The sequence below is a fragment of the Rattus norvegicus genome, chromosome 2, assembly GCF_021556685.1.
Source record: "Rattus norvegicus strain SHRSP/BbbUtx chromosome 2, alternate assembly SHRSP_T2T, whole genome shotgun sequence".
Taxonomy (NCBI): domain Eukaryota; kingdom Metazoa; phylum Chordata; class Mammalia; order Rodentia; family Muridae; genus Rattus; species Rattus norvegicus.
In genome coordinates this window covers 94772726-94790496 of record NC_141535.1, presented here as the reverse complement: position 1 = coordinate 94790496, position 17771 = coordinate 94772726, and the positions used below count along the sequence as shown (strand labels likewise).

Genomic DNA, 17771 nt, shown 5'->3' with positions numbered 1-17771 from the left:
TACACTGCTCTCACAGAAGAACCAAAGTAAACCCTGAGGCTATACTACTTACTCATATGGGTTTCCCACCCAAGTTCCTGGTAAAGATGCTACTGAAGCAAAATAAAAGTTTTTCCATAGATGTTGAATACATGAAATGATAAAAGAAACACAATGAAAAAATAGAACCTTACTACTTAATAAAGGAGTCATAAGACTTCATAGTTTAATGGATTGATTTTTTTCCAAATTTTAAGCATAACACCATATTTGCCATTAGTCAAAAATCTTGATATCACATAGATGACCTAAGAGAGAAGCTTCTGAACTTTTCACAAATGCAAATGTTATCCAACTCACTGAATTATACTCTTATCTCCATTGTCTCATTAGCATCTCCCAAAACTAACAATAAAGTATATTCACCCAAGAAAAAAAGTCAGAGTGAGGAGAGGGGGTAAGACTAAACTGAGAGTCCATATGGTTCATTTTCAGTAAAAATAGTAAAGCTAAGCTTTTAGCCTGCAATAACTAAACATTTTTTCTCTTTATTAACTTGAGTATTTCTTATTTACATTTCAATTGTTATTCCCTTTCCCGGTTTCCGGGCAAACATCCCCCTAACCCCTCCCCCTCTCCTTCTATATGGGTGTTCCCCTCCCCATTCTCCCCCCATTACCGCCCTCCCCCCAACAATCACATTCACTGGGGGTTCATCTTAGCAGGACCAAGGACTTCCCTTTCCACTGGTGCTCTTACTAGGCTATTCAATGCTACCTATGAGGTCAGAGTCCAAGGTCAGTCCATGTATAGTCTTTAGGTAGTGGCTTAGTCGCTGGAAGCTCTGGTTGGTTGGCATTGTTGTACATATGGGGTCTCAAGCCCCTTCAAGCTCTTTCAGTCCTTTCACTGATTCCTACAACAGGGGTCCCATTCTCAGTTCAGTGGTTTGCTACTGGCATCCGTCTATGTATTTGCCGTATTCTGGTGTGTCTCTCAGGACAGATCCACATCTGGTTCCTGTCGGCCTGCACTTCTTTGCTTCATCCATCTTATCTAGTTTGATGGCTGTATATGTATTGGCCACATGTGGGGCAGGCTCTGAATGGGTGTTCCTTCTGTCTCTGTTTTAATCTTTGCCTCTCTATTCCCTGCCAAGGGTATTCTTGTTCCCCTTTTAAAGAAGGAGTGAAATATTCACATTTTGATTATCCATCTTGAGTTTCATGTGTTCTGTGCATCAGGGCAATTCAAGCATTTGGACTAATAACCACTTATCAATGAGTGCATACCATGTGTGTTTTTCTGTGATTGGGTTACCTCACTCAGGATGATATTTTCCAGTTCCCTCCATTTGCCTATGATTTTCATAAAGTCATTGTTTTTGATAGCTGAGTAATATTCCATTGTGTAAATGTACCACATTTTCTGTATCCATTCCTCTGTTGAAGGGCATCTGGGTTCTTTCCAGCTTCTGGCTATTATAAATAAGGCTACTATGAACATAGTGGAGCACGTGTCTTTGTTATATGTTGGGGCATATTTTGGGTATATGCCCAAGAGAGGTTCAGCTGGGTCCTCAGGTAGTTCAGTATCCAATTTTCTGAGGAACTTCCAGACTGATTTCCAGAATGGTTGTACCAGTCTGCAATCCCACCAACAATGGAGGAGTGTTCCTCTTTCTCCACATCCTGGCCAGCATTTGCTGTCACCTAAGTTTTTGATCTTAGCCATTCTCACTGGTGTGAGGTGAAATCTCAGGGTTGCTTTGATTTGCATTTCCCTTATGATTAAAGATGTTGAACATTTCTTTAGGTGTTTCTCAGCCATTCGGCATTCCTCAGCTGTAAATTCTTTGTTTAGCTCTGAAGCCGTTTTTTAATAGGATAACTAAACATTTAATGTTGTTTTTCTTTTCAGCACCCTCACTGAATACTCTGTAACAACTACTCAGAAAACATTGGTATAAACAAGACCTGTGTTATCCTTCCTTGTCATTTGACAATATTTATAATCATCCAAGGTTTTTAGATCGAGATAATACCAGATGTCAGTCATAGAGTTGAAGCACTTGATAGTCTCACTCTTGGGTTTGTCTTGGTATTAATTGTCTTGCTATATCCCCATTCCTCATTTGTGGATTAAGAGTGTATTCCTTACCATTGAATATTGAAAATATGTTAATTCGAATGGTTTGACTTAAGGGACTCTTATAACCAAACACTAAGTTATGCATTAGCCTTTTGAGAAACCAAGACTAAAGTGTTGGGGTTCACAGTGATCTTCATTGTCCATTTGGTTTGTGGCTTAGCATCACCCAAGAGGTATAAATGAGTTTCCAGAGAGGCTAAACTGAGGAGGGAAGACTCACCTTGTGTGTGTTGGCACCAGCCCATGGTCTGATGTCCCAGACTGCATCAGAAGTGTAACTAAGTATGAGCAGACATCGCTATCTGCTGCCTACCTGTGGAGGTGCTGAGACTAGCTGCCTTCATGTTCTTCCTTTCACGCTTAGACCTATTTTCCCATATACCTTCTCTGCTGGGGTGCTTTATGATCTTAAACTGTTAGCCAAAATCAATCATTGTTTTCTTAAGTTATCTTTGTCAGTTATTTTGTCAGAGGAATGTAAAAGTGACTAATATAGCAGAGGAAGTACAGACTTTAGTAAAATATTATTATAATATATTATAATATATTAAATATTATTATATATGTTTTTATAACATCTAATGTACTTTTATTTCATTTTATTTTATTTTGAAACAGGTTATTACTATACAGCTCTGGCTGGCCTAGAACTCACTACATAGACCAGGCTGGCCTTGAACTCAGAGATCAGTCTGCCTCTGCCACCTGAGTACTAGGATTAAATGCATCTACCACCACATTTGACTAATATCAAATAATTTATATCACTGTATTGGCATATTTTTGCATGACTGATAACTCAGTATATTGATTTAAATCCATATCCACTTGGACACATGAGCAATGCCCTACATCAGAGCTTCACAGGACCACCATCACATACACAACCTACTGTTGGTCCATATGTCAGTATGTGGCACATAGCTATATATGAGTCTTCCTTTTTTTCTTCTTCTTTTTTTAAAGGTGCTAAAGAAATGTTGGAGTGCAACAGCTTTTGAAACTTCCTAAATAATTCTACATTATTTTTAGCAGATCAAAAGCAATTTTAGGTCGCTTTCATACACCTAAGAAGTCATAAGTATTTATGCTACTAGCAAGCCTTCTTGGTGTGCAACATTAATTGAAATTATGTGATGATTTTCAGTACCAGCTTATGTTTGCTTGAGACATGTAAAAATGGAGCTATTGGGAATTTACTTTGAAATGCTCTTTTGTGCACCAAACACATCTAGCAGTTGAAAGGTCATAGAGAGGACAAATAGGAAGAGGGTCAAGAGTATGTGACCTCTGTGGTTTGGAAGACATTTATTAAGGCACAGAAACCCCACTGAGAAAGTGGAAGGATACGCAAAAGCATGTCCTAGGCAGAAGTTTAGAAGCAAATAAATTCCAAAGGGAAAGTTCTGAGAATTGCTAACAATGATGGATATCCTGTCAAATCTGGGGCTGTTCCCAGACTCCAGCACAAATCCTGACAAAAGCTGCCCCGTCTTCAATGGGGCATAGTGTCAACACTCCATTGCTGGCCTGGAGCAAAGAGCAACATAACATACTGTCTGTGTTCAATCACGCACACATCACCCAGCAGTTATTATTTCCACAAATTTGAACAAAAACCTTGTTCCTATCATTTTTATTTGTTAGTTTTGTTTTGTTGTTTTCATTCTCTTTACAGGATAAAGAGTTGTGGATGTCCAATAATAGTCAGATGACTAAGGGTCCAAAGGGAGAAAGATCATTTCTTTGTGCACTAACTGGTATGATGAGTATTGTAACTACTGGTCAAATCAAGTTAAGGAAAACTTAATGTGTTTTTTCCAGAGAAAATTAGGAGAGAATCAGCTGTCCCATCTGTGGGTGTTACTACTCTCTGGGATGTTGTCCTAACCTGAACAAAAAGAGAAAAAGAAAGCCAGCTGAGTGGCGCCATTTTCCTTTCTTCACTTCCAGTTCCACCTAGAGGCAAGGTGTTCAGCAACACCAGCCTGCTGCAGAGGCATCTCTCACTACCACAGCCTCTGCCCTTAGTGGACTTAATTGCCACATGCCGTAAGCCAAAATAGACCCTTTCTCCTTTGAGCAGATTTTGTCAGGGTTTTGAAAAAGATAATGATGAAAGTTACTGATGTAACAGGTCTAAAAGCCACAATAAGCTAAAGCAGGAGGGTGAGTCCTGTCTTGACAATTACCCAATCACACACGGTCTCTTTATTCATAGTCTTTACTTCTGAAAAAAAGAATTGCTCTCTTTTTAAATTAGTTCTTTCAAAGCTCTTGCTAAACGTGATGGCTTTCATTATGGTGTTTCCATCCTCCCTCTGCTCTGGCTGGTCCGTCATCATACACTCACTGCCTTCCACTGCCCCGCCTCATTCTTCTGCTGTGCTTTGGCCTCCCAATAGTGCAGGGTTGGCCCCCTTCTGACTGAGTCCCTGCCACCGTAACTGGCTGGACAGATAGAATAGCAAATAGAGGTGGGAAGGTGATACCTGCTGTCTTCCTTCAGGCAGCATTCAATACTATAAAAGGGGGTCCAAGACTGACTGAAAAGTGACCCTGTGAACAAATCCATGCAATCATCAAGCTCTGGTTATATGTACAAACTGCTATATTACAATCCTTTTCCATCTTTCTGTGCAGAGAGCAACAGCAGGGGAAAGGTCAGCCCTCACTCGGTATTTGTTCATTTCTACACACATGCAACACTTCCCACTGCAGGCTTGTGCATGCCTAGGAAAATGAACAGTAACTTACCACTGAGAAACCTGAGAGTCTATGGTGCACGCTTTACAGGAAACCTGCTTATGGTGACACAGCTCGCTAGCTGACAGGAAGGTTGTGATACCTGGTGATATGTATCTACGGAAGACCAGAGGAGTATACTCTCCCCTGTGGGCTTCCGTTACAGTGTTGGACAAAACCTGAGGTGACTCAGATGTTGTGTAAGCTTAAAAGATATGAGATCTCTGCCAAGTATTGCTGAATTATAAACACGCAAAGTAACCACAAAGGGGAAACCCGCTTGTATATTGGGAGTCACTTAGTGCTTGATACAATAACGAGTTCACATGGCCAAACACTAAACTGCATCCAACAGTACAAAATATTTATAAATAACAGTAGCCTAACCCCTGAATAAAAGGAGGGCATTGCATTGCTATTACAAGATGCACTTAGAGGTGATCCAAGACCATGCTGTTCCTTCTGAAAGAGTAACTTAGCAACCACTGCAGCATCAGGGGCTTTTACCCGCAATATACTGGGAAAGGGAGGAGTTTAACTCAATATAAAGACCTATAAATCATCTTCCCCCAAATAAAATGCAGCAAAGCGAATTGACCCTAGCTGCCTGCCAAAGCAGAATGACTAGCAACAACAAAATGTCAAGCAAACAGACAAACTTACAAAGGAAAATTTCCAAGTGAAAAATACGGATACAGCATAGTTCCAGCAGAGCATGAGGAAAGCATCCACAATCAATGGAAAGAGATCATTAAAGCATGCTTTCAAGTCATCAACAATGTCAGCAAACACCTCCTAGACTCATTAGCAAACCTCAAGGTGCAGCCCAGTTAATGGAAGCCACTGGCAGCCTCAGTAATAATATTCCATTTCTGACAGCTCTCCTGGAGGGAAGGCTTTAGGAAAGAAAAATGAAAAGAAATGCTTAATCAATCTCATTTAAAGACCCTTGCTGCTTACAAGATTACAAATCAGACATTCATGTGTTAAGAGTCTAAAACAATAGAAACAGGCAAGGGAATATTATTTTTCTAAGTCACACTACTGTTATTGACTTAAAAACAACAGATCATCAAGGCAGTATGGACCACTGCGGCCAGCTGTCTTAACGTTGAGCTCAGTCATACACGATCCAGTCCTCATGACCTTAACAATTTTCATTCTCTCCTTGTATTTCAAACATCTTCTTTGAAGGTTAAATAAGAGCTGAAATGATTCTGAAGGAGGTGGAATGTTTGTACATTTTGACAGAAGGATATCTACCAAAAAAGAAAATATGCTACAGGGTGGAGGTGCTTAATTCCCTGAACACTCTTTATCAAGGTAGCAGTCGATTAGAGCAAGAGCAAGGTCACCCGAGGTGACCACTCCCTGACGATAGTACGAAAAGGCTAAAATCGAAGTCATGGTAACACATAGTTTACATTCGGGGAGCTTTTATTGGCTCTCTAGTATGTTTTCTTTCTGAATCACCACACAAGGTTTATATTCATGTTTTCTTCTGGAAAAGGCACACAATATAAAACCCAGCCTCTAGATGGTAAACCATGACAACCACAATAGCTCATAAAACACAAATAACAGCAACAAAGGGCAGAGCATGACAGAGCAAAATGCTTCAAAGACAAGTCAGCATAGTCCAGCATAATTAATTTTACTGCTTGTAATGCCCTTTTGAAAATACCTGTAGTCTAGTTCAAAATAGGAGTGTGCTGTTATGCACACTTTAGGAAGAACTATGCATGCTATCCTTTCTAGCCTCCAACGACTCTGATTTATAGAGCATTAGTGAATAAAAGGAACACCAACCAAACATTTCTCTTTTTAGTATTTCCATTAGTGTGCAGAGTAATGGGTTTCATTGTGATATCTTCATAACTGCCTATTCTTCTTGACCATCCTTCCCCACTCCCCCACACCTCTGCTACCTCACCACTTCTCCAACAGGAAAAGTCGCATATTGTCTATTGCCCTCTTATTCCCCTTAAAGACTCCTTTCCATTAGACAGTCCTCTTTCTAGTTTCATGGCCTACATCCCAACACAGTTGTGCATATATATATACTCTACTCATGCACATGTGCATAAAACACACATGAGATTAAATTATATAGAATGTAAATATTGTATTTAAATAATATGTAGAATGTAAATATATATACATATATATACATATATATATATATATAATCCAGTTTCCTCATATGTGGTATTTGTTTGCATGAGTCTGACTTATTTTGTGTAACACAATAGTTTCCATTTCAATCAATGTCAATGACACAAATTCATTCTTCTTTATGACTGAATGAAATCCCACTGTGGGTATACCTGACTGTCTTTATCTATGATCTGTTGACGGGCATCTAAATTGGTCTGATTTTGTAGCTGTTTTGAATGGTGCAGCCTTAAACACAGGTGGCAAGTATTGCTGTGGTAGAACTTACTGTCTGCCCTGTATTTACCCTGGAGTAGTATAACTGGGTCATATAATAATTATAATTTTTGTTTTTGGAGAAGCTTCTGTAGTGATTTGCTCAGTGGCTGCATCAGGTTATATGACTGCCAGCAGTATATAAGAATTCCTCTTCTCACACATTCTTACCAGCATTTGCTGGTTGTATTCCTGATATTAATCTTGTGGCTATGGTGAAATATAATCTAAAAGTAAATTTAATTTTCATCTCTTTGATGAGTAAGGATGTTAAACATTTAAAATAGTTATTGGTTATTTATGTTTCTTCTTTGGGGAACTTTCTATATAGTTCAAATAGGCTCATTATTGTTGCAAGACTGAGGAGGTTGTTGTTGATATTTGTTTGTTTGTTTGTTTGTTGGTTTTTACTGCTCTTTATATATTGTAGTATGATCCTTTGATCTGAAACATAGCTGGGAAATATATTCTCTCATTCTGTCCATGCTGGTGATAGTTTTTTGTTCTGAACTGAAACTCTTTGATTTAATATACTTCATGTGTCATTCCTAGGATTATTTCTTATGCTATTGGGGTCATAAAATTTGTTACTAATATTCTGAAATGAAAAATAAAATGTCACAGAATTATCATGTAGTTTATAGTATACATAAAACATAGGGTCTACAAAGACAATTTTATCACAAGCTTTGCATCAAAAGCTTTCAAAGAATAGAGTTTAAATAAGCCTCAAAAATCACTTAAGTAATTCACATATATTTTAAAAAATAACACAGATGTAGCCATGCTCAGGTTTCATCCTAATTTTAATTGAAATAATGTGATCACATATGAAATGTAAAATAATCTCATTAAATGTCTTAACCTTGATTAATTTGATCAAAATAATATATATGAAGCAAAATATTTACATTCAGTTTCAAATACCACTATACTTAAAATTTATTGTAAAACTTGTGTAAGAGAAAGTTAGTTTTCAGTGCTATGTGGTGAGTAATTGATTATAGCTTACAGCATCCCCCACTCAACCTCTGCCACAGTGTGTTCTTGGCCTTCATAGCTGGATGGTGGGTAAATGAATTAGAGCCTCCTCTTCTTCAATATCCTTCCCTAATCAAGTCAAGCTATCCCCAACAGTTGGTTCATTGTAATTGCAGGACAGGGGTTCACATTTTCTTATGGACTGTCAACTCCAGGCTAGTGTCTGACATACGACTATTTGTACAAAATGGCAGTCTGCTCTTTCAAGGGCAGAAGAAGGAGGATCTTATGTTAAATAGGAATTGTTTAAGAGAAGTCTGTCTTACCACCACCACCACCACCACCAAGAAACAAACAAGCAAACCTGTTCTTGAGTAATTCAAGTCAAGTGATAAAAAGCCTTTTGGTGACACATAGGGCATATACATGGTGTGTGTGCCATGTTAAATTACAATTGTAATAGATGCTCATAAAAATAACAGTCATAATGTACTTCTGCAAATTTTATGCAGGATTGTACTGTTTTTGCTTTTTGAAGCAACTAGGCTATTTTAACAGAATTTATTTTCACAAATCAACATTTAATATTCCAGACCTTTACCCTAAGTCTTAAGATGGAACATAATTTGGTCAAACTTGCAGCATCTTTCTATGAAAATGGTTTTGTTAAAGCACACGATGCAGACAAGAAAAAATAAATCAGCTGTGTTTAGGTCAGCAATTCCTCTTGGTCCACCGGTCAGTGTGCAGCCTCACTTCCGTACTGCCTCTTACCTTGACTTTTTAATTTTTAATCTCTGGACTAGAACCTTCTTGAATGGAAATGGCAATTAGAATAGCAAGCAAGCAGAGATTTATACACATCTACCACAACAGAGAGACTCGACTACATAGTGCAGATTCACATAAGACATATTTACAGTTCTATGTATTCTGTGCATGCAGGTGTGTGTGTGTGTGTGTGTGTGTGTGTGTGTGTGTGTGTGTGTCAGCCAGAGAACAATCTTGACTGATATTCTTCATGAGCGCTGTCTACTTTATTTTTGGCACAGGATCCTGGAGTTACCCATTGGACTTGGCTTGTTGATCAATGAGTCCCACATACCCATTTGGCTTTACCTCCTCAGTGCAGGAATTACAAATGTTCAACACCACACCTGGCTTCTTAAAATACTGGTTTTGGGAATTAAACTCAAAGCAGTTAACCAATTGATCCCTTTCTCCAGCCCCACTTCTTATAGAAATTCTTATTCTCCATTTTGCAGATAATAAAATACTGCAGCCCAAAGAAGTTTCTCATTTATACCGTAGAAATCAAGAAGACTTTAACTAAAATCTTCTCAAGTAAAGCTACTCAAAGTTCTGAGCATACTGATAAGCACAAAGGTTTTCATGATGTTTATAAAGAATGAAAAATAGAAACACATGCATTGCTTTATTGGCTAATCTCATATATGTAACATTACACAGACTGTTTTTCTCTCTACATTCAGACATAGAATAAATCTTGCTCCATTTTAAGTCTTCTATTACTAAACAAAAATGAGAGGAAATGGGGCTTTGGGACAAGTAATACATAGAAAAGGTTCTGGACAGTAGAAATAAACTGACCTCAGGTAACATGACCTCCCTAGATCCAGTTTCCTGCAATCCCATAATTACATCGATGATTTGTTTCAGTTTCCTTGGTCATTATGTAATTTTCCAAAAGTATTCCATGTATTCTCTAATCCTTTGAGATTTACTTTTAGATAATGTAGAGTTTCATAGATAAATAGCAATATTATAGGAGATAATGCTTTGTCTGGCTTTCTTAGAAACACACAATGACATTTCTAAGAGACCTTGATTTTGCAGGTACTTTCAATTTTTGCAGAGAGAGAGAGAGAGAGAGAGAGAGAGAGAGAGAGAGAGAGAGTGTTTGAGCTAGACATTGATAGAGAGAATGTTTGAGTGTGATGCATTTAATGTCTATGATATATGTACACATGTATGTACTAGTGTGTACACTTATGTCATACATACACAGAGGGTAATGAAGGAAGAAAATTGTCCTGCTTTATCACTTTCTACATCATTGTTTTGAGGCAGGGTCTTTTACTGAACCTGGATCTAAATTGTCATAAGCCCTAGAGATCCCCCTGTGTCCATCCATATAGTTCTAGGCTTGTAGGCATGTGTGACCACATTCAGCTTTTTTTAATGTCAATATTGTGGTCTAAAACAAGTTCTTTCCACTGAGCTATCTCCCCAACTCTACTGAGAAAATTTCAAACTTCTTGTGGGATAAATGTAAGTTCCTTAACAATATTTTTATTGACTTAATATTTCAGCCATTGAGCAAAAATAGGATGCCTAAATTATAGCCATAGACTCTATCAAAACTGTAAATCTTCCATGCGACTTTTCATCTGACTGTGGTTAAAATTCTTCCAGTGGAGAAAATAACTATTGAAATAAGTTGGGGAAATACTATTCTCGTCATTACTTCTATCACTGTTCTGTCATTGTCGCTTGAAAGCTCTTTAGAAGACTAGTAAAAAACAAACCAAAATAATTTGCCCATAGAAACACACACCCAGAAAATATCTTCAGTGATCTTTTGATATTGCATTTCCATAGATCTGCTTGGGAAAACACTTTCCTGAATGACAGGAAATCTTGGACTTGGCTACAGTGTGTAGTTGTGTGAACAAATGAAATGACATTCAAAGAGACAGAAAACTGGGAGAACTGAACACAAACTTCCGAAGAAGGAAGTCTGGAACACAAGCTACACCCTGAGTAAGGAGCAGATAACTAACCTGAAAATACACTTACACTAAAAATGATAAAGGAAAGATTTCATATCCATGAAAGTATTTCCCTGCTCCTTTAGAAATTTGTGTCCACAACTAAATTGTTTTAATATATACTCCCTATTCTCTGGAAATAGAGACTCTGGTGTCCTGCATGAATGTCTCTAGTTCATTAGAAGTGGCACAGGAAAAGTTCCTTAAGCACCCATGGGGAGGTTAAAGATCAGCATTATAGTAGGAGCAATGTCAAGCAGAGCCATGTAGAGAAGTCTGCTCTCCCTAGAACACAACTGTATCCACATTCAGTGATGGTGGTATGGCAAATGGGTTAACAAAGGACAACTTAGATGACCTCGGTGTTAACAAATCCATTTCTATCAACTCAGAAATTCAGGACTTTCTTCTAACACATCCAGCGAGGAAGCGGAAAGAAATCCAAGGGTAAATATGCATTGAAGACCTTATATCTGATTTCTGAAATGTCAATAGCATCTCTTCAACTGAAAAACTTGGACGATTTCTGCCCACTGACAAATGTGCCAGGGAGCAACTCCCATCCCTGGCTGGAATAGAGGAAAGGTGTGAGCCCATCTCTCAGTAACTTTCATGCAAAACTAAAACAGCCTGTTCATACCAATGATCACGAGCAGAAAGCGTGAGGCTGACAACTATAAAAAGGTGATGGTCTGAAGTCTTCATAGTCACTAGCACTATGTCAGGCATTGACTATATTGGAAGAAGTTGTTCCCATCTTTATGGTGCTTTATATTATGTATTATTCTTTGCTATAACAACAATAATACAGTGGCCTTTGGTGTATAACCTTTTACTCTGAAGATTTCGAACTCACAAATGTGGGAAAAATCACTCAAGCTAAATAACGAATGTATATAGGTTCTATGCACTTCCATCCACATTTCATTAAATTGTAATTTTCACAACACAACTAATTTTTAAAGAAAAACTCAATTAACAGTAATTTACAGAAACTAGGTATTCTGAATTAGCAGAGTATAATATCTACACAGTTAAGGAAGAATGGGTTTTATTGCTTACAAGACCAAAGTGAGATTTCAAATGATCCTTTTCAAAATAATGCAAAGTTCTTATGACATTAAAAGAACTGAGCTATTCAAATTATACCTTAAGATCATAGTCATAAATTTCCAAAGAAATTATACTGCTTTTGCATGCAATACATTAAGAATTTGAGACCTTTCATTTTATTAAAATGCAAAGTAACTATGCAATCTTGCTCTTTATAAAAATTCAATTACACTGAAAATCAACTAGAGAATATTGCCTTTGAGTTTAATGTGAATCAGAAAACCACAAACGTATGAAGATTATTAAGAAAGAAATTAGACAGAATAATAACAGCAGTTCTGTTTGGTCTTCCCAATAGACTTTACAAATCACTCTCATGTATTTGAGCTTATTTTTTCTCTCCAGTGTTCCACCTCACTGGACCTTAAACTCCCAACCTCCCAAAGAAGATTTTACCATTCTGCAAGTAGAATCAGGAAAAATTATTTAAATTACTTACCACCTTATACATTCTTATAGTCCTTGACCATTTAATTCACATGAAGACTGTTGTAGATTATTCTTTTTCCTGACTCCTATCCTCCTACACAATCAATCAAGGTCAGTTCAGAACCAAAAGACTATTGTTTGGGATGGCTAACATAGGAGTGCTGGGTCCGACTTACCTTCTCTCACTTTTTGCCTCACAGCAGGACGACACCATCAGAAACTCACAGAAATGGATACATCATCTCTCAACTCTACTGGCTTCTTGCTCTAAAAGACATGTGAAGGAACCAGGGTAAGTTAAACTACAGGATTCAGACAAATACTCACACTCAAAATAAAATTGCTCTTGGTCCCTTTAAGATTCCCTAATGCCCTCATGGATTCCTAGGTTGTGATGCCCTCTGAGGCATTTCAGTGTTACAAAAAAAGGTCTACTACACAAATAGAATAGCTTATATATTCTTCTGGTAGAATGTCTAAACATCCTAAATGGAGCCTCATCAGATTGATTTGAAATACAGCCCACTTACTTATAGAGAAAATAATCGTATGTTCACTGTTCTAATAATCATTGACTAAATTATATTCAAGAACCTAGAAAATGTGGAATGCAATCAGAAATATTGAAGCCTTTTGCATATTATTAAAGATATAATGACGAGATAAAATGTGCGCCCACATGAGCCAAATGGATGTGTGCGTTAGGTGAATTTTCAGAAGCTGTACTATTGGTTTTTCTCTGCAAGCTGGACGGGTGAGTTCAAATTCAAATAAATCAAAGTAGTACTTTATGGTATGGACCATAAATAGCAAGCTACTTTATAAACAAAATCAGAGCATGAATATGAACTCAGTTCACCTTGAGAAAAGGCTCCGAGTGACAAATTAACTCAATATAATTAGTAAGGAAATATCAACTATTTAAACAGAAGATTAATTGCAAGGAAGAACTAGACTTTAACAAGACACTGATCTCATGCTTCCATTTGTGCATGCAGGATAACATATCGGTGTGCTCCTGTCAAGTAAACCCACAATCTCCAAGCAGTGTCATACATAATTACATGATACACATAACAGATGTGGCTTCCTATCAGGAAAGCAAAACAGCAGCAAAGAGAGACTGAGAAATGTGCTGGCCTAAGTGCTCACAAATGAGGGACTAATAGAATTGAAAATAAGGTCACATACCCAATCTCTGGTGAGAAGTATGAAGTAAACAGAAAGCTGCCTAATGAAATTCTAACAGCTTGCAAAAAAAGTAGTCTAATTTTGTCATCTAATATTCTATTTGGGGATATGTGGAGCATCATTTAAGGGTATCACATATGCTATAATTTAAACGGAAGCAGATAGATGATACTTGCTTCCAACTCCTTGAAAAGAAATAGCAAGACAAATTCTGGTTTGCACTATTGCACTGGCCTCTTTGGTTAGAAAGCCTGTGAGATGAGTGTGGCACACATAGGCTTCAACACGCTTTTCTGTAGTCTTTGTCCCTTTTCCCTGAAGGAGCAAACCAGAATCCATCACTGCATATCAGCAACCTCATCTTTTAAGACAAAGCTGTTGAAGGGACATGGCTCACTCTGGTATTTTTCCCTCTGCTGAGTAATCCAGAGACCAAGAGGCCCTGAAACCTCACTTTTCTGGCTTCTTGGTAGTTCCCTTTCACACCTGAGGACTGATTTTGCACTCCAATAGAAGCATAAATAACCTTTTATGAAAGGTCAGGTGAGTATATCAGTCAGGGTTCTCTAGATGAACACAAGCCAACAACATAGAGAGATGGTAGTTGACAGATAGATAGATAGATAGATAGATAGATAGATAGATAGATAGATAGATAGATAGACAGACAGACAAACAGATGATAGATATAGGTGATACCATTATAGATAGAAATAGATGGTTTAGATGTACATATGCATACAGCTATACATAGAGTTATACATACAAATATAGATAACGAAGGGGGCTTGTTGGATTAGTAGCTGCAACAATGGCCATGGGCATGTGGAAGAAGTGGCAAAAGTGGTGGCTGCTCAATTCAAGAAGAAGGAAGCTTCAGCAGGCCCAGTCTGATGTTTTGAGCTTAGAAAATCCATGGGGATTCACTGGTATGGAGTTCACATTAATAAGCAGAACAAGTTGCAACTGAATTTCAGCAGACATGGAAGCAATCACATGCACACTCCCGCAGTAAGAAAGGGGTTAGTATTCCCATGCTGCCTTCCTCGCTGCCATTTGCATCCAGATTCCCACATTCAGAGCAGGCCTTTCCCCTCCAGTCACTGTCTACATATCATTCTTCCTTAAAAGCATCCTTACAGGCACATAAAGGTATGTTTCACTAGCATCAAGTATGTCTTCTTCTAGTCAGGTGACAACCAATCTCAGCCATCACAGCATCCTAAAGGAGAACTAAGTAGTCCAGGAGTAGACATGACCAATGTGTTACATGCTGGTATAGAAAAGTCACGATAAAACCCACTATTTTATGTAGTTAATATGCACTAATAAATAAACAAGCAAAACAATATAAAATACTTTAAAGGGTTGTCCTTTTATGTAATCAACTTGCTTCCTTAAACTATAAAAAGGCATCAGGTAATTGTTCTCTACACTTTTGGAAGAAACTTTCTACCTGGGAATTTTTGGCCCTGACCCTGCCTTCCCAGCACAACACGTTCTCTTGGAGAGATGGATGGAACACAGGGTACCCACATGTTCAGCACATCCTCCACCATTAGGCTTCACTCTCAGATCCCTGTGGGGAGCTTAGCTTCCCCAGATCCTTTCTTTCTTTTCTGCAAAACTCTTTTCCTCCTGTATGGGAAAACATCAACTGATGCTGTCATCTCTTCTTGCACACTTCAAGCCCGGCCTGCCACCCCATGCCAGGTGGAAAGCATATAGGAGTATTTCTTTGACCAGGCTTTGGCTGGGTGTAAATGGAGGTCATGGGCTGTGTACTCTAGTTTGGAGAACCTTAATGACTGATAGGAGCTCCCGGAGCTCCAATTCAAGGAGTACCAGCTCCCATGAAATCACTTTGCTCCCTTCTTGGAACTGGCTTTATCATCCAAGCAATAAGAGCTCAACCTCATTATGTTCTAGACCTTGCTTCCTTCCTGGACTATTTCCATGTAGTGCTCTCCTTACTGAAGGAACATGGTTCTGCCAAGGCCATCAGATCATGCATAGGGAACAAACCAAGTACCTTCACTCAGATCCTGTATGTGGACCCCTGTACCAAGGAGAGAGCATCAGTTGTATCTCAATGCATAGTGTACACTTTAGACATCCTTTTTCTTCAGCAAGTGAGTGCATTCCTAGAAACTCTCAATTCTGTAGGACAGAATTGTGGACGCTTACATATTTTATGGGAGAAGTTTGTGATGGGCCATCATGGATGTGTTATTAATAAAATATTGATATTAATTAATAACAAAATAATTTTAATAACTAATAATACAAAAACAATACATCTGAGAAAAGGGGAGAAAAAACAAATCAACTAGTGCCCTATGTTAATGCTATTCAGCTTGTTATTAAAGCGATTTTATATCGAATCAACTGTTTCTTCCTGAATATTTACTCATGCACATGAAAAATATTTAATGGACAGCAACAGCATGGGAAACGACAGGTAAAGAGGAAGAAAAGCAAATGCTGCAGACAGAGGGCTGCTGCAGCCCCAGCCCCTGTGCTCCTTTGTGTTGGCTGCTGCCACACCCTAGGCTCTCTGCTCATTCCAGTCTATTTTACTGCTCTCCCAACTGAGGAGCTAATCGCCAGGGCTTGAGTGCTGACTGGGCTCCTTCCTGCAGACTTGCTGCCTGGACACACATCCCCAGGGACACACATCCCCCTCCCCCCACCCCGTTCCCAGTACTTACTATCGACTGCTCTAAATTGTTCTAAGGCGTGCTGTGGTGTTGGTTTGCAGACAGGCAGCTACCTGAGACAAACAAACCAGGGCTGATTTCCCCTGTGGCTGTGAGTAGTGAGGAAGGCTGTCCACAGGTCTCCATTTCAGTTTGGCCACAGCACAAGCAGTTTCCACTTAAGTTGACAGGGAGAGTAGCAGGCAGTCCCCAGAGAGAACACACCTGCTGGGGTTTCTGAGTGAGGTTGCAAAGGCTTGTCACTGAGGGCTTTCCTCAACAATAAAAAAATAGTAGGGCGGATAAGGAATCGAATGACGACAGAATGTTTCTTGCTGTCATCCAAATAATTACTTCAGTTGCTCTGGGTATAGAAATGGTGACCTTGCACTGCTCTCTGCCTGCCACTTAACAAAGGTGGCTAAGCAGCCAGCAAACAGCTCAGAACAAGAAGAACAGGGGTTCCGGGGGGGGGGGTGCACTTAACTTGGCAAAGGAAAAAAAGCTTCTAAAAACAAATCCAATTCTCAATTCCCCAGACAATACTGTGCTTCTGCATCTGCACCAAAGTATCTACAAGAAACATAGATTTGACTCAGTTCCACATGAAAAAAAAACAATCCCTCCCACCCCCCACCCCTCCCCTGGCGCCCAGGAGGAGAGGGCAGGTTAGTGAAATGGAAGTATAGTTTTGCCTTCTTCCTAACTGAAACCTCGAGCCTTGTATCCCTGCTTGTATCTCTCCCTTCTTTCTGTGCCTTTCCTGTGCTTTCGATTTGTTTCCTGACTGATAAAGATTGTGAATCCTATCAGCAAAACAGCTGGAACATCACAAAGGAAGCGCATTCAGAACCTGGTAGAATTGTCCCAATTCGCATCTTCTGTAAAATGGGAGTTACCCAAGGATGATAGTATCCTCAGACAGTTTCTAGGTTTAATTCAGCCGTCACGGTTGTTTTTGAACACAATGGCAAGCAATAACAGATGTCAGTGGACAGTGTTAGGTAAGCCAAGAGAATGCCCAGGGTCAAAGGCCTCCTACTATAAGGATCACAGCTTACAAAGGTAGGAAGAACGTCAGGGACAATGACCCCTCACTCCTTAAACATATTTTACCTCAAACCCCACTCCTGTGCACACATAAAGAAAGCTACCATGGTAAGTGCAAACTTTAGGCCAAAACTTTATTAGAAAGAAATATTTTATTTTCCTAAAAGCAGAATTCAATTTCTACTTTCAGCTCCATTCTACTGAAGGGTGA

At 38.8% G+C, this 17771-nt stretch overlaps 1 long non-coding RNA gene across 1 annotated transcript in view; it reads right to left on the bottom strand.

Moving 5' to 3' along the window:
* Window positions 1-16960, bottom strand: part of LOC108349981 (uncharacterized) — a 91847-nt gene extending 74887 nt beyond the window's left edge. Inside the window, exons 1-2 of the long non-coding RNA XR_015674349.1 lie at window positions 16523-16960; window positions 12797-12887 (exon numbers count right to left, since the gene is read on the bottom strand). This is a non-coding gene — a long non-coding RNA (uncharacterized LOC108349981). The remainder of the gene's footprint in view (window positions 1-12796; window positions 12888-16522) is intronic.
* Window positions 16961-17771: the final 811 nt, after the last annotated feature.